The 24,040-nt window shown below is 45.9% G+C and overlaps 1 protein-coding gene across 1 annotated transcript in view; it reads right to left on the minus strand.

The window, feature by feature from the left end:
* The window catches only part of TMEM217B (transmembrane protein 217B), a 142,417-nt gene that overhangs the window by 64,712 nt on the left and 53,665 nt on the right, over window positions 1-24,040 (minus strand). The gene's annotated exons all lie outside the window — the stretch shown is intronic.

Consider the following 24,040-nt stretch of genomic DNA (forward strand, 5'->3'; position numbering starts at 1 on the left):
GCCTCTCTTGTTGCAGAGCACAGGCTCCAGACGCGCAGGCTCAGTAGCTGTGGCTCACGGGCCTAGTTGCTCCGCGGCATGTGGGATCTTCCCAGACCAGGGCTTGAACCCGTGTCCCCTGCATTGGCAGGCAGATTCTCAACCACTGCGCCACCAGGGAAGTCCAAGGGTTTATTCTTATACGACTGTAAACATTTGAAGGTAGGACTTCTTTCAGTGCATCTGCTCTGTATATCCCCCCTCCCCCCTTACCCCACATACCTGTAGCACTTAGCACAAAAGCGCAGAGAATGTTTGTGAAATGAATGGAATTAGGGGAAAGAGAATGCAGTGGTTTTACAAGTTTCCTGGAAGTCAAGGCAAAGGCTGGTGTGGCTCTTCCAGGGGACCAGCATGTTTGTGCCTCTTTATTGTGCTTCCCCCTCCTGTAACCTCACTGCCCCCTCCTCAGGCTGCACTTAACTCTAAGTTGAGAGGGACCATATTTCCAAACCCCAAATTAGGAAACAAGGCTTGACAGAATATTTGAAACTAGTAATCTCTATTCCAGAAGGATGTATGTCCTTCTGTTTGCACTGGGATTGGTAATATCCGCCTGCATTTTGGCAGGTTTTTCTCAACCCAGTTTGCCAGTTTACAGCTTTCCTTGCAATGATTACATTGACTCCAAAATACATCTAGAGAAATCCCATGAACTCATCAATAGACCTTCAGATTAATTCACCCTGTGGCTTGTTGGTCCTATTCTGAAGCTTGCCATTTCTCCATTTCCCTAACTGATGTCCTTCCTGGAGTCCGCTGGACTAATGTCCACCCCCCAGAGTACAGATGGGGTGAGTGACTGAGTATGGCCAGGATTCTGCCCAAGGGGAGAACCCTAAGGTGCTGGGTGGGGCAGAGGAGCCTTGGCTTCTAATCGATGGTGTGTCCGGGCAGGTCTCTACTCTCTAGGTCTCCTCTGTAAAAGGGGATGGTGGAAGGCACAGACCCAAAGTCTTAATGACCTCTTGCAATTCAAGCATTCGGTGAGTCATGGGTTGTGAGCATTTGCCCACAGCCCCTGCTTTCCCTCCTGCAGTTTGGGGATAAGCTGTCATTTGCTCCTATCTAAGGCAAACACCTGCACTGGCCACTGATCCCATCCCCTCCTCCCTCGAGCAGTGCTCCCTCCTCTCTCCTGCATCATCTGTTTTTCCCTCTTTGCTGAATCATTTGCCATCAGTATATAAATATATATAAATATGCTATAATTTCTCCCATCGAAAAAGAAAGTCTCTCTTGACCTTACTTCCCTTCCAGCTTCTGTCTCAAACCCATTTTGATCACAACTCCACCCAAACTGTACCTTGTTAAAGTCACCAGCTCCCTCCACTGTGGTTAAACCCAGTGGTCATCACTCCGTCTTCATCATACTTGACCGCTTAGCAAGAATCAGCGGATCTCTCGTTCTTCCTTGAAACACTTTTTTCTCTTGGCTTCCATGACACTACATTCTCTTGATTATTCCTCAGGGTCTCCTTCACCTCGAAATGTTGGAGGGTCCTAGGGCTCAGTCCCTAAATCTGTTCCCGATCTTCATTAATCCATTGGGGATCTCATTCAGTCTCATGGTGCTAAATGCCACTTGTCTTAGCCCAGATTGTCCTAGAAGCAGAACCTTAATAAAAGGTTTGCATGCAGGTAGTTTATATGGGAATTAAATTCCAGAGAGCAGAAATAAGGGACAGGGTAAGAGAAACAGAGAAGAAAGGGAAACCAATTCAAGGTTGCATTACTGAGCTGAGCAGCACCGTGGGAGACTGATGCTTGACTCCAGAGAACCATCTAAGGAGATTCAGAACTGTCTGTCAAGGATGAAGAGGGATCTTCATTTATCCACCAGCTCCCATGCACCATTGGTTAAGGGTGGCCCCACGAGCATCACCTCTCCCACAGTTCTGGATTGTACATGTGGCAGTGCTTAGTGAGTTCCCACACTGTCCTACAGCTACCCTTGGGCAGGAAGCAAGAGGTACACAAAGCAGGCAGGGGTGAGGCACTGTCAGTTCCTACCCATTGCAAATCTGGCCAACATCAGCTGCTTGACATCAGCTGGAGAAAGAGGTGAGGCCAAGAGGATTTAAAGGCATGCCTGGGACTTCCCCGGTGGCCCAGTGGTTGAGAATCTGCCTTCCAATGCAGGGGACATGGGTTCGAGCCCTGGTCGGAGAACTAAGATCCCACATGCTGCGGGGCAACAAGGCCCGCATGCTGCAACTAGAGAGAAGCCTGCGCACCGCAACAAGGAGCCCGTGTGCTGCAACTAAGACCTGACGCGGCCAAAAATAAATAATATATATATTTTTAAAAACCTCACTTTAAAAAGTAATAACAAAGGCATGCCTAAGAGGTGTCTGATACATCATCTATACCCTGATGACTCTCTCACATTCATATCTCCAGCCTGGGCCTCCCCCCTTAAGCTCCAGACTCACATAGCCACTCCTTACTCCATATTTCCTTATTTCCTCTTGGTGGTCTCCTCAAAACCTGCTTCTCTCATAGTCTTCCCCCTCGTCGCTAATGGCCACTCCATCCTTCAGGTGTTCCTTCCAAGACAGAGACCTTGGAGACATCCTTGAAACGGCCAACACATATAATCCTTCAGTAAATTACGCTGGTTTTACCTTCAGAAGATATCCAAAATGTGACAATTCGAACCACATTCTTGGACTCCCTGTCCAAGCCACACCAATGCCCTCATCTGGATTCCTGCAATTACCTCCTCACTGGTCTCCCGCTCACTCACTTATCCTGTTACAGTCTATTCTCCACCAGCAGCTAGTGAGCCTTTTAAAATGTAAGTCAGATAATGTCACTCCTTGGCATTTCCTTTCCCCCTTCCCTGCTTTCTATTTCTCCAGAATACTTATCACCATCTGACATAATATACACTTCACGTTATTTACATTGTCTGCTGTCTCCTTCTACTAGAATGAAAGCAAGGATTTTTGTCTGTTTTATCCCCGGTACCTAGAGGCGTGCCTGGTGCATGGGGGGAGTACAGTGAATATTTCTTGACTGAAGAGCATCTAGATCGAGCCCCTGCACTTTTCAGATGAGGAAACTGTAGCCCAGAGTTATGACTGTACTAATTACACTGTGAGGCCTTCTTGATGCCTCTGCTGGTGTTCTGAATGACTCTCTCCATTCTCAGCAACATTAATTGTTAGTTGTTATTATGAATGTTGGCCGTCTATCAAGTCGGAATAGTAGTTTGTAGTCAGGCTCAGACACACCTCTGTGAAATCACTAGAGAACAGTTCCAAGGCAATGGAAGCTTAGGTAATTTATGATCACATGGTATAAAGGGAGCAAGCAACAACTGAGGGAATTCAAGGTGAGGGAGGGTCTCTGGGCTGTACTGAGGGAAGTGCAACCCTGAGATCCCTGAAGGAGAAAGCATTTCAGGTGTGGGAGCAGCAAGAGTGAGGAGACAGAATCACTAACCCCTTATATACACCATGTTCCGTTCCTCATCTCAGTAGAGTAGATGGCAAGAGTAGGATGACTTTGGGTTTGATCTGGGTGGTAGGGTGAGTTCTATTCAGCCATGCTCTAGCTGTGCGACTTGGGCAAGTTACTTAGCCTCTCTGAACCTTGGTTTTCTCATCTACAAAATGAGGAAGATGATACATACCACAATGAGTTATGAGGATTACATGAAATAACATGAAAAAATGCTTAGTGGAGTGACACAGCCAAGCAATAAGTAGGATAAGGTTATTACGACGATTCTTTGACTGGATCATAGGAATATGCAGCAGTAAGTGCCTGGGCCAGTCAGGAGGAAGCTATGAGTGGCACAGAGGGTTTACTGGGGAATGGTAAAATGCAGGGGCCGGATAACAGAGGACAATAAATGCCAAGCTGAGGCTAACACAATATTGGAAATCGACTGTACTTCAAAAAACTAAAATGAAAATAAATGCCAAGCTGAAGTCTTGGCACTGTGAAGTTAGTAAAGGATCTTGAACGGGAATACACAGAACACCGAGTGCCTGTGAGGCAAGAGAACCCTACGGCCAGAAGACCAACGGGAAGGAAAGCCTGCCATCCCCCAGCCCCTCCTCAGGTCCCTGTACATCTCCCCATCACTGCACTTTCCTTGCACTGTTGCAGTGACCTGTTTCAGGTCTCCCATCTCGCGGAAGGTCTTTGAGGGCAGGGACCAGGATGCAGTCATTCCTACCCTCAGAACTTGGCACAAGGTCTGGCACATAGTAGGGCTCCATCAGTGTTTGTTCTAGTCTGAATAACCTAGAGTGATGCTGTGGCACTAATTCAAGTGTATGGTGAGGAAAGCCCAGGCGGGGAAAGCGGGGATAGCGGCAGTGAGGATGGGCAGAGTCAAATCATAGGCAACCTGGAGGGAGAAGCAGCAACTGTTGCAGTTCTTTTTAGGTAAAAGTCAAGAAGACAATGACCTAGGCTAAGAAGGAAAATACAGGCCTGAGTCCCAAGTCTGCTCCCAGCTCCAGGTCCTTGGGTAATTTTTAATCATTTTGTGGCAAATGTTGTATGCATGTCAGGGATGGGGGCAGATAGTATACCAGGTAACAATTGTGAATGCCTGCTGAGCATTTAAAAGCTTTGAATCCAGACTCATAGATACAGAAAACCAACTGATGGTTGCCAGAGGGGAGGTGGGCAGAGGGATGAGTTAAATAGGTGATAGAGATTAAGAGGTACAAACTTCCAGTTATAAAATAAATAAGTCACAGGAATGTAATGTACAGCATGGAGAATATAGTCAGTAATACTGTAATAACTTTGAATGGTGACAGATGGTAACTAGACTTATCATGGTGATCATTTTGTAATGTATAAAAATATTGAATCTCTATGTTGTACACCTGAAACTAATGTAATATTGTAAGTCAATTATACTTCACTTAAAAAATAAAATAAAAGCTTTGGGGTGGGGACTTCCCTGGTGGCACAGTGGTTAAGAATCCACCTGCCAATGCAGGGGACATGGGTTTGAGCCCTGGTCCGGGAAGATCCCACATGCTGCAGAGCAACTAAGCCCGTGCACCGCAACGAAAAGTAGCCCCTGCTTGCCACAACTAGAGAGAGCCCACACGTAGCAACGAAAGACCCAATGCAGCCAAAAATAAATAAATAAATTTATGAAAAAAAAAAAAAGCTTTGGGGAATTCCCTGGCAGTCCAGTGATTAGGACTCGGTGCTTTCACTGCCTGGGCCAGGGATTGGTCAGGGAACTAAGATCCCACAAGCCGAGAGGTTCAGCCAAAAAAAAAAAAAGCTTTGAACCTAAGCTTTACCACTGAGTAGCTGGTTGAACCTGGATATGTCATTTGACCTCTCTGAGGCTGTTTTATCTAGAAAATGGAGATTTAAAAAGGGGTAATAATACCTGCTCTACCTTCCAGGGTGGTTGAAAGGATCAAACGGATTGTGGATATTCAAATGATCTGGAAACTGTCAGGTATTTTTAAAATGTAAAGCAGTGTTAGTAATATACTTCAGATTAATTCCCCAATCCTATTCTATTCAACTCTTCATTAAAAATAATGAGGCGAGCCTTCCCTGGTGGCGCAGTGGTTAAGAATCCGTCTGCCAATGCAGGGGACACAGGTTCGATCCCTGGTCCGGGAAGATCCCACATGCCGCAGAGCAGCTAAGCCCGTGCGCCACAACTACTGAAGCCCGCGTGCCTAGAGCCTGTGCTCCGCAACAAGAGAAGCCACCGCAATGAGAAGCCCGCGCACTGCCATGAAGAGTAGCCCCCGCTCGCCACAACTAGAGAAAGCCAGCGCACAGCAACGAAGACCCAACACAGCCAAAAATAAATAAAATAAAATAAATTTATTTTTAAAATTAAAAGATAAAAGAAACCACGGTTTCTTGTCTGGGGAGTATTTCACTGAGGTTTTGATACTGAAGAAACGGGAAGCAAATTAAATAAGGGAATGGTTAAGTGAATTCTGGTATATGTATGTATATACTCAACACAATGCTATGCAGCTATAGTCTACGTAGGTTATGTGTAGGAATCTGGAAAATACTAATGATATATATTCTCTGACAGTCAGCCCCAGCAGGAAACATGACACACCCAAAATTGGGAAATTTGAAGAGAGTTGAATAAAGGGGTATTTACAAAGTTGTGGGCAGCACTGGAAAAGCAGAGGGGAGCTGTTTCTACTTCCAGGCTCGGCCTGAAGGGGTAAGTGGGGCCCAATGGAACATAAGGAGGGTCCCCAGACAAGAGCTCTGCCTTTGATGGAGGGATGCAGCTAGTCTGCAGGGATCTGGAAGGGAGGGAGGCAGGGAGCAAACATCCCTCAAACCCAACCAGAAGCCAAAGGAGGGCAAAGGAGCACACAGCAGCCTCCTGGGGCACAGAGCAAGGTGAAGGCAGTTGGTGAGAAAATCTGCTGGGGCAAACAGAAGATATCCAGCACCACGAATTTACTGGGGGTAAAAAAAACATGATGCAAAATTACAGGGGTACTACAGAGATGTATGTGTGTGTGTGTGTATATATATATTAGAAATAAGATCATAGGGAAATCCACCCAAAAAGCAATCATTATTGTATCAAGGTTTTGGGCCAGGGATTTTGGTAGACAGAGAGTAGTTGACTTTCAATTATTGATAATGTGGCTACGTTGCTTTTCTTAACAAAACACAGTCAATGAAGCAAGCTGAGAAAGCGTATGGGGGAGGAGGTGGAACAGCATAGGCTCCCCTTACTCCAAAGTCAGGTATCCTCCCAATTCCTTCATTTTACAAAAGGGAGAAGTGACTTGTTCAAACTCACAAAGCAAGTGAGTGGGCAAGCTGGGAGGAAATCTGGATCCCCGCCTCCCCACACAGGTTTCCAACCTGCCCTCACCTCTCCATCCAACCCCACACCACCCTGCCCCCCCTTCCCTTCTCTTCTGCTGCAGATCCTAGAGCCACCGCAATTTGAAGCGGCTAAGCAGCCTCGCACCCTTAATCTCACTGTCTGAATGATAAATCCTGCAGGACAGCTCATTCCATTCAAGCCCTTCACACTCTCCTTTGAGGAGCTGGGTGGTCTCTTCCGCTGAAGCGGGGGCTGCCTGCCCTTCCTTCCACTTAGCGTTCCCCCAGGAGTCGAGCACTTCCCAGGAGCCAGGCGTTCGCCTACAAAACAATATCCAGATACGACACAGCCCTCCCAACCCCCTTTCAGGGCCAGACCATAAAATAAAGCCGCGTGGGCCTTGCACCCCTGGACAGGATCCTTTGTCTGGGTTGGAAACAGCCTGAAAAGATGAAAGGGGCTTCCACTCTGACCTCTTCACCCCTTGTTATCTTGCGCCAACTCCCTTTAGACTCTCTGAAGCCGACAGCAGCATTTTCCCATGGTCACCGGGGTTAACAATGTCTCAGCCGCAGCGGAGAGTGGCATGTGAGGAATGTACCTGCCTAAGGGGCGATTATTTTCATCAAGGACAGGCTGAAATGGATAATGAGGTCAAAAACAAACGCCATTTCTTTCTCAAAGGACTCTCTAAAGAGAGGCTATTAGATATAGTTCATTAGTTGGGGGGTTGGGGAGGGAGGTAGAGAACTACTTTTTAAGACTGCTGCTCGAAGAGAGATGGAGGCATTTTGCCAAGTTTAGATTCTTCTCCAAGTCGGTAGGGGCTAAGTTTAGATACAGTCTGAATTTCAGGTACAGGCAGCAAGTGGACTCAAAAAAAGATTTGCAAGAGAATGTATTATAGTGATACAAGTGGGGTCCACAGTAAAATAGAAAAACAAACAAAAAAACCCCTAGGGATTTCCCGGGTGGTGCAGTGGTTGATAATCCGCCTGCCAATGCAAGGGACACAGGTTCGAGCCCTGGTCCGAGAAGATCCCACAAGCCGCGGAGCAACTAGGCCTGTGTGCCACAACTACTGACCCTGTGCTCTAAAGCCTGCGAGCCACAACTACTGAAGCCCGTGCGCCTAGAGCCTGTGCTCCGCAACAAAGAGTAGCCCCCACTCGCCACAACTAGAGAAAAGCCGGCGCGCAGCAACGAAGACCCAATACAGCCATAAATAAATAAATAAATAAAAACCCTAATACTTAAAAATCAAATATGGAAAACTGATGAACCAGAATTTATTTCTAAAAATGTTTCTCATGTGTTAGCGTCTTTATAAAATGTCCCGTTTCCGTTATCATCACCATCACCATAATTCAGGCACTAACTCCCCACTCCTCACCCCCAGATTTTATCATTGCTTTGCAATGGAATCTCCACTGCTAAACCCTTTCCCTCCCAATTCTTCCTGCATCCAATACAAGTTCATCTTCTTAAACAGAATGTATCCAAGCTCTATTCAAAACCTTTCACTGCTCAGTGAGGTGGGGAGTGAAGAGGTGTGTGCTAGCATAGAGCCTGGTTAGGGTAGGCACCCTCTCCCTCCCCTTTTCCTTTATATCACCACAAAATGAAATCCAAACTCTCTAGATGGCATTTAAAGCTCTCCAAAATTTGAACCTAATTAACATTCAATCTGTAACACCCCCCTCATTGCGCCTCCCCCCCCCCACACACACACATATTTAAAAGACCACTTTCCAATAATAACCCCAACTTTGCTAACATGGTCTCAAAACAAATGCCTTGAGCAGTAGCAGGAACACAATAGACTCTTCTGGGTATGTTTTGGTTCTTTGGGTTTCAATTTCTCATGGAAAATAATAGCAAACGAAATTTCAGGCTTGGTTCAGTTTATGCAGAAATGACTTGCTGGAACACTATGGGGAGAGAGAGAAGGTCAAGGCCAAATGGGTGACCTCCCAATGTAACCGAGCAGGACCCTATGGGGCCTTCCCAGGGACAGGCCTTCCCTCATATCTTCTGCTTTAGCTCCTCTCTGAAGTACCTAGATAACAGTATTTGATGCACATTTCTTGAGTTGTTTTACAGATGTGAAAACCCCCCACCAAATGGAACATGTTAAATACTTGATGACCATGAGCACATAGCCCCAGGCCTCCTGGAGCCTAAGGACTGATAATGTTAAGCCCTGTGACACCACCCAGTTACCTCACCATCAGCCAATCAGAGAATTGTGCACGAGCTGATCACACACCCTGCGACACCCCTCCCTCTCACCTGGCTTTTAAAAATGCTTTGCCAAAAGCATTTTTTCAGGGAGCTCGGGGCTTTTTAGGGCATGAGCCACCTGTCTCTTTGCATGGCCCTGCGATACGTTTTGGTTTGTTTGGCCTCACTGTGCGTTGGGCACACAAACTTGCGCTAACACCAAGAGTGCTCCCTTGGACAGGAGGGGGTCTGGACGTGCACATAGGGACATACACTTGAGAAAAAAGCACACCACTGCAAAAAAAAATTACCAAAAAAAAAAAAGGGAGAAGAACAAGCTGGGAATGGAGTGCAGTGATTAAGAACACAGATGCTTTCTAACCTGGGCTAGAATCCTAACTTCTCTCTAAACCTCAGTTTCCTCACCAGGAAAATTGTGTTAATTTAATAACACCTATCTCTTAGGGTTCTTGTATTAAAAAAGGAGATGTGAGGAAAGCACTTAGCAGACTGCCTGGCACATAGTCAGTTCTATACATGTTAGCTTTGATGATGGTGATGAGATAGGCTGACACCTGCAAAAGCTGTTCTTTGCATAAACAGACGACCTGTGCTCTGTGGAACATGCTCCAAGCCCCCTGATCTGGCTGTGCTCACTCATGCCTTTGTACCTTTGCTCCAGCTCCTCTCTGGGTCTGGAATGTACTCTCCTCTCCTCATATCTCAAGACTCCTTAGAGGACACCTTCCCAGTGTGGCCTCCCCACATCAGGCCCGACCCCCATCCCCCAGCCCAGCAGAACTAATTCCTCCCTCCATTAAGGGACCACAGCTCTATGATGACATTTCTCATGTTGTATAATAATGCTTGTGTATACGTTGGCCTCCAGTTAGCATGTTCACTTCTTGATTATCAGCTTTGGAATTCTCAGGGTCCAATGCGGTTCCAGATCTAACCCGCCCATACGGGTGCTCAGTAAGTGTTTATGGAAGGAATGAACAAAGAATGTACAAAGGAATGGCTTGTCCCTGAGGGTACCTGCGTGGCTTCACACCCAATCCCACCCACCTAGTCTCTCAACCCTCAGACTCTTGCCAACACCTGTTTGAGAAGAATCACCACTCCTGGAGGATCCCTGGAGCCTAACAGGGTATTATTGCATTTTCAGCTGCTGCCTCCACCCCACCTCGTGTGACCTACTGGCCAGCTGGAGATGCCACAAGGAACATGACTCAGCGAGGCCAGAAGATAGTTTAGTACCCAAACTACAGAATTCACTTATAGACTAGTGCCCAAGCCGCCACTCTAGGAAATGTCTGCAAATCAATCCGTATAACATAGTTTATCAGTAGGAACGACTTGGCGGGCTTGCATGCTCTTTAGCTCCATTTTGTTCCATTTTGAGGAACAAAATGATAACTGATTACTTGGAATTTTTTGTCCAGCAGTCATGAAAGACACAAAGAATCCTGGTTCTTCCGCCTATGCTGAGTCCCAATCCCGAGTATTCATTGTGAGACAAGGGGTCAAATTCAAGGGTACATAGAGTCTGTGGTCTTGAAATAGGACAAAGATATTGGGTCCTCACAGGCATAAAGCCAATTGACCTTAGTCTTGTTAGCACCCGTTACATCCAAGTGAATTTATGGGCCACGGCCAGAGCTTCAGGGCTGCTGAAGGGGGTAATGCAGGGGGACAACGCGCAAGAGGTAATGTAAGAAATGAAGCTTGGTCTCCAGTCAGATTGAGTCACTGTAGGAATTCACCACTTACTAGCTATTGGAATATGCAAGTATGTAAATCTCTGAGCCTTGGTTTCATCATCAACATAATGAGATAACCTAAATCAGAGGATGGAAGAAGGAGGATTAAATGTGATAACATAAAGTAGGGAGTCCTCTGTGCAGTGAGCGATTCCTCAATAAAAAGTAGTGGAAAGCTACAGATACATAAGCTGGAATAACAGTGGTCCAGTAAATAAGCAGATTAGGGAATATATATGTCTGTGAGTTGGGAAGGGAGAGGGAAAGGGAGGATGGCTGCTCTAGGATGAATGTTGGTCTCCAAAGGCAAGGGCAAGGGGAGAGACTGAAGTGGGAGGTGGGTATTGGAGGTGATGCAATCATCTATCCCAAAGTCCAGGAGTTATCTGTTCATTTGACCACCCACACCTTCCTAGCCATGATCCTGCCTTGTTCAGGGCCCTGCTCCACTAGATCCGCTAGGATCCCCCAGGGAGCCGGGGAGCGTCACCCAATTACGGTTTTATATTTTAAGATCTGGAGGGAAATCTTGGACGTCGTTAAATCCCACAGTGTCGTTTTATCAGTGAGGGAACTGAGGCCCAGAGAGAAAGACTAACTTGCCCAAGGACACTGTTCTAGTCCTGCCTCTGCCACTAATGTGCTGTGAAGCCTTGGGCAAGTCACTTTCCCTCTCTGAGCCTGCAGTTTCCTCCTCTGTAAAATGGGGGCTTGCAGTATTTCGATTTCTAAGTTCCCTTCAACTCCAATCTTTGCTATATTAAAACAATGATTCCCTCTATCACTCTCAAGTTTAGACATTAGATTACTCCCCTCCCCCTTCCCCTCAACACACACACCCTGTCTCACACACAAGAGTCAAGAAAAAACATGTTTGGATAACACTTGAGCTCACTTAATTTTAACCCAGTGCTAGTTTTCAGCAGGGATAAGAACAAGAAGAGATTGGTCACACAGAAGAAACTGCCAGAGGAGGCCAGTGGCACCCGGACGCCTGCCTGGGGTGGCCAGCCCCTGTGATCTCATCCCTGCAGGGCTCCTAAGAGCTGGCAGCATGACGAGATAAATAAGGCCAGCAATCGCACCTTACATGGCCATCCCCAAGGCCGCCCGGAATCCCTGGGATTACGCAGACTTCTGGAAGATTTGGAGCAAGTGCACATCACCTGCTGCCCCCCACAAGTGTGCCTGGGCTTCTGCAGCCTCCGTCTTGTGACTGAAGAATTTTTAAATGGAAGCTCTGAGCTCACAAAGAAGAAAATGTCTCCCTGATGTCACACAGTTGCTGCCAATTCATCAGCACAAGCTAAAGGTCAGAGAGGGGGAAGCCACTGCTCCAGGGTCCCGCGGCTGCTCCCTCAGATGGGGCTTCCCTTCCAGCAGGCTTCCCGCCAGTCACCCGGGCCAGCCCCAGGGAAGCCAAGCCGAGGGCTGTTTGCATTTCCAGGGCACGCACAGAGGCAGTTCTAACTCCACTAGCTGCTTCTATACTTCCCTTCTCAGACATTAACCACTTCATCCTCCCGCCCCTCTCCTGCCACCACTCTTTTCTGTAGACGGTGCACCTTGGAACCTTGATACAATGCTGTCCTGAGGGTACTTCCCTTGGATCACTTCAGGGGTAAAACCAAACTGCATGGAGGTTCTTTTGGTGTTTTAATAACTAAATGCAGTGGTCCAAGAGCGAAGACTAGGAGTCCCACGGGCTACAGTGACACCTTGGTTCCACTGCTTCCTAGCAGTGTGATATTTGTAAGTTATTTAACCTCTCTGAGCCAGCTTCCTGACCTGGAAGATAAGGAGCGTAAGAATACTTACCTCATGGTATTGTTTGAGGATTCAACGTGAAGCACTGGTACACAGCCTGGCGTGTAGTGAGTGCTCAATAAATGTCAGCTTGGAACCAACACTCACAGCTCTAACTGGACACGTCACTTAATCTCCAAGTCTTAGTTTCCTCATTTGTCCAACGGGGATGGGCTGGTACATGATTGACAGGGTCGCTGTGAGGATTCAGTGAGAACGAATAGAAAGCAATTAACACAGCACCTAGCATGGGACAAATAAATGGTGACCGCTTGGGACTGTTATCTCCATCAATCAAACTGTGATCTGTAGGGAAGGCTCAAAGTATTCATTATAAAACACTTTCTCGGAGCCTGACACAGTCCTTATCTCCCAACAATTCATACTCCAGTGTTAAAAGACGAGACATATGAAAAACATGTACGTGATCAAACATGGACAAAAACCAATTTTTTTAAAATGAGTTTTAGGGTTTTTCCCTCTTTAGAGGACCGTTTTCAATTCCAGCCAAAGTTTCTTGGAGAAGAGAGAGATGAAAAGGAAAAGTTACGTCGGTAAGAGAGAAAGGATTAACTGGGGGACGGCAAGGAGACAGTCGATGGAAAATGAAATGACGCAGTAGGAGGAGGCTGAAATAACTGAGTAATAAGATAGCAGTGGATTTCTCTAGAGCTGGGAGGGACGACAGGCTAGCTCTCTACTTCAAATGTAAGGGACAGACCTGCAAAGACAATGGCAACCACAGCCACGACCTGCTCAGCCTGGCTCACTGTGCCCAGCCATGCTGCCTGTGGGTCTCCCTCTGGGGCACCCTCAGCGCCCCCCAAACAGACTCCTGCATCAGTGATTGACTGAAGGCTGTCCCCTAGATCCAGTCGGCTGTCAATCCTGCCTCTCCCTCCTCCCTGTCATCCCCCATCCTCGCCTCGCCTGGCACAGGGAAGTCCTCGATGAACTGTGATAAAGGTAAATGTGAGCCTTTCTTCTGGGCTCCTCTCACAGTGGCCCAAACAGGTGCACTCGGGCAGGAAACACCTCCTTCCCTGCCTTTATCCCTCCTTAGCCTCTTCACACCAGTTTTTCCTCTTTCCCTTACGACAAAGATGTTCAAGGCTCTCGGTTTTATCTCTCCATGGGACATTAATATTTTAATGACAGTATCTAGAGATTCGACACAAATATATTCTATAAACATTTCTTGAGCCTATAGTCAATAACCAGGCACTGGGAGTTCCCTGGTGGCCCAGTGGTTAGGGCTCTGCGCTTCCACTGCAAGGGGCATGGGTTCGATCCCTGGTCAGGGAACAGAGATCCCGCGTGTTGTGTGGCGAGGCCCAAAAAAAAAATTACCAGGAAATATTCTAGACTCTTCCCCTTTCTCACAACTACCCTATTACTGCGGGTTGAGGCATCAGCTTCCCAGAGGATTCTGATGAGAAACCTGGGAGAATCACAGTGCGTGACTCTCCCCGCCCTCCTGCCCTTCAAATCCAGGAAATAACCAAGTGTTGTGAGATCGTGTGTCTCCCATATCCACTGGGCACGTCACCTCAGCCCTTCCTTGTCTGTCACTCTGTCTATTCACGGATGCCCCTGCCTTTAGCCTTAACGTCTTCTGTCCTGCACAGCTGCTTTGTCTTCCTCAGAAGCCCCCTTCATCACATTAACCCCCCAACTCCATTCCTTCAATGGTTTCCCCCCAAATTTCATTCGAGGTCCTCATAACCCTGCCCTAACTCTCTGGAGTGGTTATATTCATAGAGCCCTGTCTTACCCATGATGGGGGGTTTAGGGAGGGAAGGAGGAGGGGGATGTCAAGATACCAGTCTGACCAGAGGGGCTGTGTACACAGGAGGGCTGGTGCAATGTGACTGGGGTGAAAATCTGAATCATAGTCAATGAGGGCAGCCAAATTCCTATCTGGGAAATCAGGGCAGTCTGAAGGGTGAGGCCAAGCTGTAAACAGAATGAGTAATGAGGTCAGAAGCTGGTGGGGACCAGAATCATGTCTAGATGCAGTTCAAGGAAACGGAAATGGTACAGGACCGAGGCTGTGAAGTGAATTATAAGAAGGTGTTGGAGACCTGCTCCACTGTTCTACACGGGGATGGGATGGGAGGAGCAGCCCTCGAACTCTCCCTTCCCTCTGGCTTTGCTGTTTGGTTTTTCATGTGTGTGTGATGCCCTGTCTTCTCTGCTGCCCACAGTTTCACACCCTTCACATGCCCCCAGCACTGCTGAGTGACTTGTCCTAGGTTGCAAGGTGGCAGATGTAGAAAAAGAGCTACATCTTCCACCTAATAGGGGACGTGCTCCGGAGGCGAGCTGGCACTCATGCTCATAGGTTGGCAGATTGCTTCACATCTCTGTGTCTCAGATTCCTCATCCTTAAACTAAGGATAATAATAATAACACTACTATGAGGATGAGCCGAGCAAATATTTGTAAAACGCTTACAACAGTGCTTGGCACATAATAAATGCTGTATAAGTGTTAGTTAAATAAAAATAAGGTGCCCAGATGGTAAATAAGGCCAGTATTCAAAGTCAGTTCTAATTTTAACATTCGAGCGCTTAGATCCTCCACCACCTAAGGTCAACAGCAGGTTATGATGGACTAAGCTGACTACAGGACTTTCGAAAATTAATTTTCATTTCAACTGAAAATAGAAAAACATGCTGTTGGCTTATTTTACTTGGGCACACAGGAAATATCACTTGAGTGACTACCCTTACCTGTTCTTAGGAAACCACTAAGAAATTCAGAAGGACCAGTTCAAATAATAGTACCTATCCCAAATTTAATAGACCTTGCAGAAAAAAAAGTTAGACTTAGAAAATGACTGTGGACATCAAAAAGGAACAGCATGAATTAGGGAAGCTCAGTCTGGCGAGGTTAAGGCTGCAGCTCCTGTTGGAAATGTAGCTGAGAGCAGATAATGCAAAGAGGAGGAAATAGTATTATATTTCTTTTTCTTAAAACAGTTGGGGGGAGAGTGTTTGGAAAGGAGAGGGAAAATGTGACTGTATGGTTTGTAAAATGATTTAAAAAAAAAAAAAAATGGAAGGGACTTCCCTGGTGGCGCAGTGGTTAAGAATCCGCCTGCCAATGCAGGGGACACGATCCCTGCTCCAGGAAGATCCCACATAATGCAGAGCAACTAAGCCCGTGCACCACAACTACTGAGCCCGCGAGCCGCAACCACTGAAGCGCGCGCACCTAGAGCCCGTGCTCCTCAACAAGAGGGGCCACCGCAATGAGAAGCACGGGCACCGCAAAGAAGAGTAGCCCCCACTCACCACAACTAGAGAAAGCCCGCGTGCAACAACGAACACCCAACGCAGCCATAAATAAATAAATAAATTTATTTGTTTATTTTTTAAAATGCAGTGTAGTTATAGTTGAGTAGTGCAGTTATAGTTGAGTAGCATTCAAAGAAGAGAGTGCAAAAGTCCGCTCCAGCTCTCTATCAACCAGAAATCTTTATTAACTGAACCTCTCCGGTGACTACAGTATGGCACTAATAGATGTTTGAAAATGATGACCCTGATAGACTGAAAAATCCTAAACAGCTTTCTGAAACAAGAGAAAAAAGATTAAATGAAGCTTGGTATGGTTTGTGACAAGTGTACTTTATCGTATTCTAATTTTTCCAAAACAAGCAATATTTTTGTCATCTGTAGTATGTGGTGATTTATGTGCCATCTAATAACTTTCTACACATCATACTATTAGAATGACACATTGCCTGAGGATGGTGGGTATCAGGGTTTAATATGTATTCCTTTCCCTAAACATACTTTCCTTCCATGTTCCCACCCCCAACCCTTTATGCCTTGTTTCTGCCACAACAGGATTTTGTTTTAGGTCCAGACTTGACCCGATGGTCTTCTACTATTTTTATTCTTCCCTAAAAAAGAGGGTGTCCCTGGCCTTAGGAACCACTTACCCTCACTCGAGTAAGTTTCACACTCTGGGTGGAGGTTCTGAGGTGGTGCTCTCTTTCTCATAACAGACAACAAGAAAGGACAGTGCCTGGGTGTAACTGTTAAAAATAGACACATCTCTTGGGAGGTAGGGTCCTCAGAGAGTGGGACCAGGACAGCTGAGTGGTGTGGAGCACGTGACTTAATTTGAACAGAAACAGATCCTGCCAGGACCGCCCCGGGAACTCCCTGAGACACAGAGCAGAACTCAGAGGGTGCCTGCAGGTCCCCAGATCCCTCACCCACATGGGAGGTTCTCCGGCCTTTTCCAATTACCGTCCCATTCCTTTCGCTCCCCTTCTGAGCCCGCAGCTCAGGGCTCTGCATACCACAGGGGTCAGACACAAATAAAATCCGTACATGGACTCCATTCTCGGGTCACAGAATTTGGTTAACAACTCAGACTGAAGATGGCCCTGGCTCCCACCTCCCTCCCTTCCCCACCACAAAATCTTTGCTTGTAAACACCGGTCACTTAGTAACACCCTCAATCAGTCGCCTTTGGGCTATTATTCATCACAGGCTAACCTTAAACCAACTTCTCTTCACAGGCCTCCCCCCAGAAGAGAGGAAATTCCATAGCTCTGATGTGATGTGAAACATGATCTGCACGCCCTGCACTCTTTCTTTCTCACTCTCCCAAGCCAGTTCCCAAACTGGGTTTCCCTGGTCCCTCTCGAAGCAGCCTTCTCCATCCCCCTCTCCCCCCTCCCCCCCCTTCCCTCTCCATTTTACACACTGTAACCTGATAGGCTGGAAATTCAGCTTCTTTCATCTTCCATTTCCCACATCCTGAAAGTCTGTGGAGAAGGAGCCCACCCAGATAAAGGAATTCCAAGTATGTGCATCCCCCTCCCCCTTTAACTCCATTCACAAAGCAGATTACTAATGGCCTGAGGCTCCAGGGAGGCCCTACTCCCCTCCCCACCCCCAGCCTCCAAAGAGTTTACTCAGTCCACATCCTTACTCCTCACGGGCACAAAAGCCTAAGTCCACAGGCCTAGAACCAAAAATTAACTTTTCCCTGGACTCTGATCCTAAGGAAAGCTTTCAGACTTCACTCTGATTGGGACTGCAAGGGCTAGGAGATTCTGTCTACCATTATCCTGTGCCCTCTTAGTCATTTCTAGATAAGAGGGCTCAGGGAAAATGTGTCATTGGATCAGGGGAAAAAGATATAAATGTTAACATGTGATGTTTCAAGGAGACATTGCTCACGTCTTTGGGAAAGATCACAGAGTGTTCTAACCCAGAGACATTCCTTTCCGAAAGAAACTGTTTCAAGGCCAGAGGAAAGGATGCTTTATTTGGGGAATTCCCTGGCGGTCCAGTGGTTAGGACCCCACGCCGCTCTCACTGCCAAGGTCCTGGGTTCGATCCCGATCGGAGAAGTAGGATCCCGCATGCCTCGCGGTACGGCAAAAAAACAAAAACAAAAACCAAGATGCTTTATTTGACGGGATAGGCAAAGAATGGGTGGGTGGGTAGGTGGGTGTGTCTGTGTGTCTGTCTGTGGAGGGAGGTTCTGGTAACATTTTTGTCAATAAATTTGAGTTGAAATATCCTATTGTAGATTTTCGCTACCTGGAAATTAGCGATTACAAACCATGTCCCCACCCCCAACTCAGTTCTTTAGTTGTCGTGTCCAAAGTTCTGTCACTGACAGGGAAAGGAAGGCAGGGACAGCTTCTCTGACCTCAACCTCAAAGGTTAGGAAGTACTCCCCCGTACCCCCAACCCCGCCAAGCATCCCCTTTCATTAAGGATGATAAACTCTCTTATCCATCCTTTAGGGAGGGTGCAAAAGCTGTTTTGAATCTGTACCAGCTCTGGGATAATCAGTTCCCTGAATTTACTAATCACTTGTGTGAAACAGGATTTCCTATATCAAGGAGTGCTCCCCAGTCCTGATATTAGGGAGCATATTAAATAGCTTATTAATCCCTATCGTCTTTGCAATTCACAGGATAGTTATCTAACTTACTCAATGCACTAGCATTGGACCAAAACTATGCTAATGGCTGGGCCCATGTGAGTGCATTGAGTCATGCATTCAACAGGTCTAATGCTTGCTTGCCCAGGAAGTCTCCTGGAATTCCCAGAAGAATTCATTCGAGCGGCTAGACCTGGAAGATGCAGTGAGGATGATAAGAAATAACAAACTGTGGCAAAACAGCCACATGGCAGCTCCTCAGATCATCCCTATGGTGCTGAGGAGAAATCTGTACTGTAGCTCAGCTCCAGGACTGGCCCATGTTTGCAATCCACATGTGAGAGCAGCCTGCTCCCAATATCCAACTGGTAACAGGCTCCTACACGGGCTCAGCCTCCCAAGACAACAGCAGCACAAAGTGATGCACTCGACACCTGAGCCTCAGTTTCCTTGTCTATAAAATACTAATCCTTGCTAATCAAAGTGTGGTCCTGAGACTGGCAGCACGGTCTAACCTGGGAGCTAGCTAGAAATGCAGGATTTCAGGCCCCATCCTGAAACCGGCTGCATTTGAACAGGATCCCCAGGTGATCCCGGAGCACATTACAATTTGAGATGCTCTGGCCTAGACTCAGGATCTCTAAGGTCCTCTTTCTAGTTCTGAAATTGTCTTATCTCATTAAGTGGTTTCCAAGGAAGTTTTTCTTCTCTGATAAATGGTTTTCCCCCTCTCTTACGCCTCCACTCTTGGCACTTACTGCCTCCCCTGCCAAGGAAATCAAGTTTCAGTAGGCATCAGATTTGCTTGACGTGCTTGTTTAAAATGCAGATTCCTGAACCCATCAGGAAATGCACTGAGTACGACTGCAGTGGGGCCAGAGGTTGTGCATTTCAGCCAGCTTCCTCCCAGTAGTTCTACAGCTTATGGTCCCCAGATATTTAAATATTTAAAATTTTTATTATGGAAAATTTAAAACATATAAACAATAGACAAAATGGTAATAATGACAATCATGTTTCAATACCCAACTTCAACAAAGATCAACTCCAGGCTAACTTTGTTTCACTTAGATTATATTTGAAAAAGGTTGGTGTCTAGATTTTCCCAGTCTTCTCCATTCCCTTCACCTAGCTACTTCCAGTCTTTTAAGGCTCAGTTTATTCTCCTTAAGGGCAAGTGTTGTATCAGATTGTCTTTGAATCTTCAGTACCTAACACTGTGCCTGGTACATGCAGACACTCAGTAAATGGATACAGTAATATATTAAAAATAACTTTAAAGTAAAACATAAGCTGGACGGTTTAAACTGGAGATAAACGGGATTATCTGATCTCTCATTTTTTCAATTCTCCGCCTGTGATTCCTTTTTCATTTAGAGAAATGACGGCATCAAAATGCATCCTACCAAGTGAAAGAATCAGGAAAAAGTTTCCAGAAGTCCTGGTTCATATCACTTTCCTTCTGGTCTCAATACTTTAAAAAATATTTTGTGTCTGTGTGTGTGTGCATGGTAAGAGAGAAGGTAGGTAAATACCTCTAGGGAACCAGGATATTGTCTCACGGCCTTTGTTTTACTCTTTAACCTAGTAATAAATCTCTTAAAGCTCCTGTGGTATTCAGAATATCCTGGACATGGCAAGGTCTTCCCACAGTTGTGAAAGGAATTCAAGTTTACTAAGTGGATGGAGCACTGAATCCCAAAGGCACAGTCCTTCTTTTCACCTATTTGCTAATTATAAAGGCTAAAGCTGAGAACTTGAAGGGGTGTGCTAAAGACCGGGAGGAAGAGTAAGGGACCGTAGGACCCAACTGAGACAAGAACTCCGCAGTTCCAAAACTCAGCACAACAATCAGGGGATGAAGCGGTAATTAGGCCTGATTATCATGCAAGGCAGCCCCGGTTAAACTGGAATGTAGCCGGAGAGACGAAAGACTGGATGGAGAGTTTGCTATGCTGGAGACAGGCTTTGATGTCTGCAGGGAAGGTTGTGTTTCATTCAGCCATCCAACCAACCAAAAAAATGTTGCAGGAGCAACATGAAACCTTCTAAAATGCAGCATACGGCAAGCTGAAGAGGAGAGGGAGTGGCTGGGTGAGAGTTCTCCTTGTGGAGTGTGTGTGTGTGTGTGTGTGTGTGTGTGTATACATACATGCCACTTTTCTCAGATTTACCGTTTCAGCCTCTTGGATTTGCCAGAAGACAGGAAAAGAGAGAAGGAGCACACGCTCCGACTATTAACTCACCTTCCTTGGCTTAGCAGATTCTTATGACAAGGGAGAATGTATCTAAGCTGAGGATAGCCTTTTTACCTGCTGTGGGGAGAAAGCAAAGGAAACAGAGGTAAATTACTCTATGGGTCCCTGAGAGGCCCAGAACTACGATAACAGATGCAGATGGAGTCATCTGAGGCTGCCAGCTACCACAGCTTTTATACCACTGATGTAGGAAGAAAAAGAAAATGAGCCAAGAAAGTAGGTTAATCTCCCAGAGAAACACAAAAGAGGTAGCAAGTTGCATTTTTACACCTTTCACTCTTTAATTGCTTCAAACCCAGAGCTGTGAAACACAAGGAATTCCTTTTGTGTCCTTACCTTACCTCTCTCAACCTTTTAGGGGTATCCCCTGTTCTAATACATTGTTTTTGTATCCAAGCTAATTGCTCAGCTAGGTGCCCTGCCCAAACCAACCAACAACTTTCATTTTATGCAAGGGACTTTCAGTACAGCTTGGTATTGGGAGCCGATCAACTTTTTACTAAATCACTGGCAGGCAAACAGTAGGTTTGTAGTCAGATGTCATCATGTAATTGTTTTACTTATTCACAGGGTGCTCACCATAGGAAGTAGGATGGGCAGTCTTGATTTTGTATTAAGACCGTCCATGAAAATGCAAAAATCTTACCTGGGATATGAAATGCAATCTCTATTTCGTAGAGATTACCAAAATAAGACCCAATACCATCCAGACACATGGTTCAGTATTTCTTTTCAAAAGGGATAAAGTAAGTTGTTGATCAAGTTATGTTGAAGGAATTAAAAGAGCATTTTGTTATATATCCAACACATCACTTCTTGAGTTTATCTCAAGATTTTCCTCTACATCTGTAATGGATCATCCACAGACTCAGCTATTTTTGCTGTGATTTCTTCTGTTACTCTAGTTTACTCTTAAGACCTGTATAAAATAATAATGAAATGTATTTACCATAAAGAGCCCATGGAATAACTACAGATGCAAACCTATCCCTACTGATATTGCTACTATACTTCAGAAATGGTATGAGTAAAGAATGATGCTTTGATATAACAGGCCGTTCCTTTTTTTCCCCCCAAACAGTTTCACTTGATTTAGGAGAAACTCTACTTAATCCCTTCTATAAAATTCCCTGAAATTACTCTTGCAGTGTACTGTATGAATTTAGGATAAATAAATCGCACAAGATTGAAAATACCCTTTCAGCTATCGTATTTTGTGTAATATTTGAAAATGAATTGTGGAGTTTAGTTTTTACTCAGCATAAAAAAAATTAAAAAAAAAAAAAGAGGAGAGAGGGAGGGAAAAAAAGAGCCTTAGCAGCTGTGTATTTTTTAAAATAATAAGAAAATTGCATTCCCCAGAATTTCCAGTAAAACCCGTAAGATTTAGGCAGTTCATCCCTAAAGTATGTGTGGGATGCTGGGAGCTCCCTGGCTTTTCCAGGCAACCCCACCCCCCAAAACTCCCCACAAAAAAACAAAAGCAGATGGGCTGCATCTGAACGAATCAAACTCCCCAGGGGCCACAGCTCTCTGCTCTAAATGCTAATAGAGTGAGTAATCAGAAACCTACATTTGGTAAATTATTTATCTTATCTCTGGAACTCAGCAAAGCATCGAAGGCAGCAACTTCTGTAGAAAGATGTTGTTGGTCAAGAACTCCAGCTGGAATTTGTACTTTTACTAGAAAAGGGAAAAGTTCAGAGACCAGAGTGGCTCATGAAGCAATAATTTTTTTTAAAAATGACCACGGGCAAAGCCAAGGAAAACTGACTTCACAGTTCTGTGGAACAGGTCTGGTTCGTGTTTTGTCTAATGGTTCTTACGTTCCATCTGTATTAGGGTAATGGCAAAGGAAACCAATAGATAATAAAATCCCTGAAGGGTTGGGAATAGGTTCCCGCACTCCCCATCTCCACCGTTCCTTGGCAAAGGGCAGCCAGCCAGAGTAACCGGAAGCAGCCGTTCTGAAACCCTAGCTTTCTGCATCAGGATCACTCGGAGGGCTTGCTAAAACTCAGATTGCTGGGCCTCACCCCCCAGAATTTCTGACTGTGTAGGATTGAGGGGGTGGGGCCTGATAATGTGCATTTCTGCATTTTGAACAAAATCCCAGATGCTGCTTGTTGTTGGTTCAGGGACCACACTGTGAGAACCACTGGCCTGGAGGGTGGGGTCTTTTTACAATTTGGTTTGGTTTCTATAGAATTTAAGCATCCTCCCTTGGGATGAGGTATGGAGATTGAGAGGTTTAAGGGCTATGACTGGGATTTTGAAAATGGAATTAGGGACTTCCCTGGTGGCGCAGCGGTTACGAATCTGCCTGCCAATGCAGGGGACATGGGTTTGAGCCCTGGTCCAGGAAGATCCCACATGCCGTGGAGCAACTAAGCCCGTGCGCCACAACTACTGAGCCTGTGCTCTAGAGCCCACGAGCCACAACTACTGAGCCCGTGGGCCACAACTACTGAAGCCCACGCGCCTGGAGCCCATGCTCCGCAACAAGAGAAGCCACCGCACTGAGAAGCCTGAGCGCCGCAACTAGAGAAAGCCTGCACGCACCAATGCAGCCAAAAATAAATAAATATCTTTTTTAAAAAAGTGGAATTAGCCCTAGAAATGAATCTCAGCACTTTCACCTATTTTACAAAACATCTTAACTTGATAAATCAGTTCCATCCAAGGTTAACGTTACGCTTAGAGCGCATGCACTTGCTTTGCATCCCCCACAGTCCCAAGTACTTCTGAGTTCAGTAGAATTAAGCAAATAAAAAAGTAAAGGTTTCTGGGAATTCCCTGGCGGTCCAGTGGTTAGGACTCCACGTTTGTGCTTTCACTGCCAAAGGTTCAATCCCTGGTCGGGAAGGAACTAAGATTCCGCAAGTCGAGGGTGGCAAGGCCAAAAAAAAAAAAAAAGTAAAGGTTTCATTTGAATAAATATGTTTGTATAACTCACATTCATATTTACAAACACGTTAAAAAGTTTGTTTCACCTCTATACAACTTCATTAGTTCATCCACATTGTGAACTCAATTCTGACAGAATCGTGAATTAAGAGAAACCCAAATGACTCCTTTCTCTTTTTTTAATTAATTAATTTTTTATTTGTTTATTTTTGACTGTGCTGGGTCTTCGTTGCAGCACACGGGCTTCACATTGCAGTGGCTTCTTGCGGAGCATGGGCTCTAGGCGCGTGGGCTTCAGTAGTTGT

Source organism: Balaenoptera borealis (genome assembly GCF_965194805.1).
Source record: "Balaenoptera borealis genome assembly, chromosome: 12".
NCBI classification, from domain to species: Eukaryota; Metazoa; Chordata; class Mammalia; order Artiodactyla; family Balaenopteridae; genus Balaenoptera; species Balaenoptera borealis.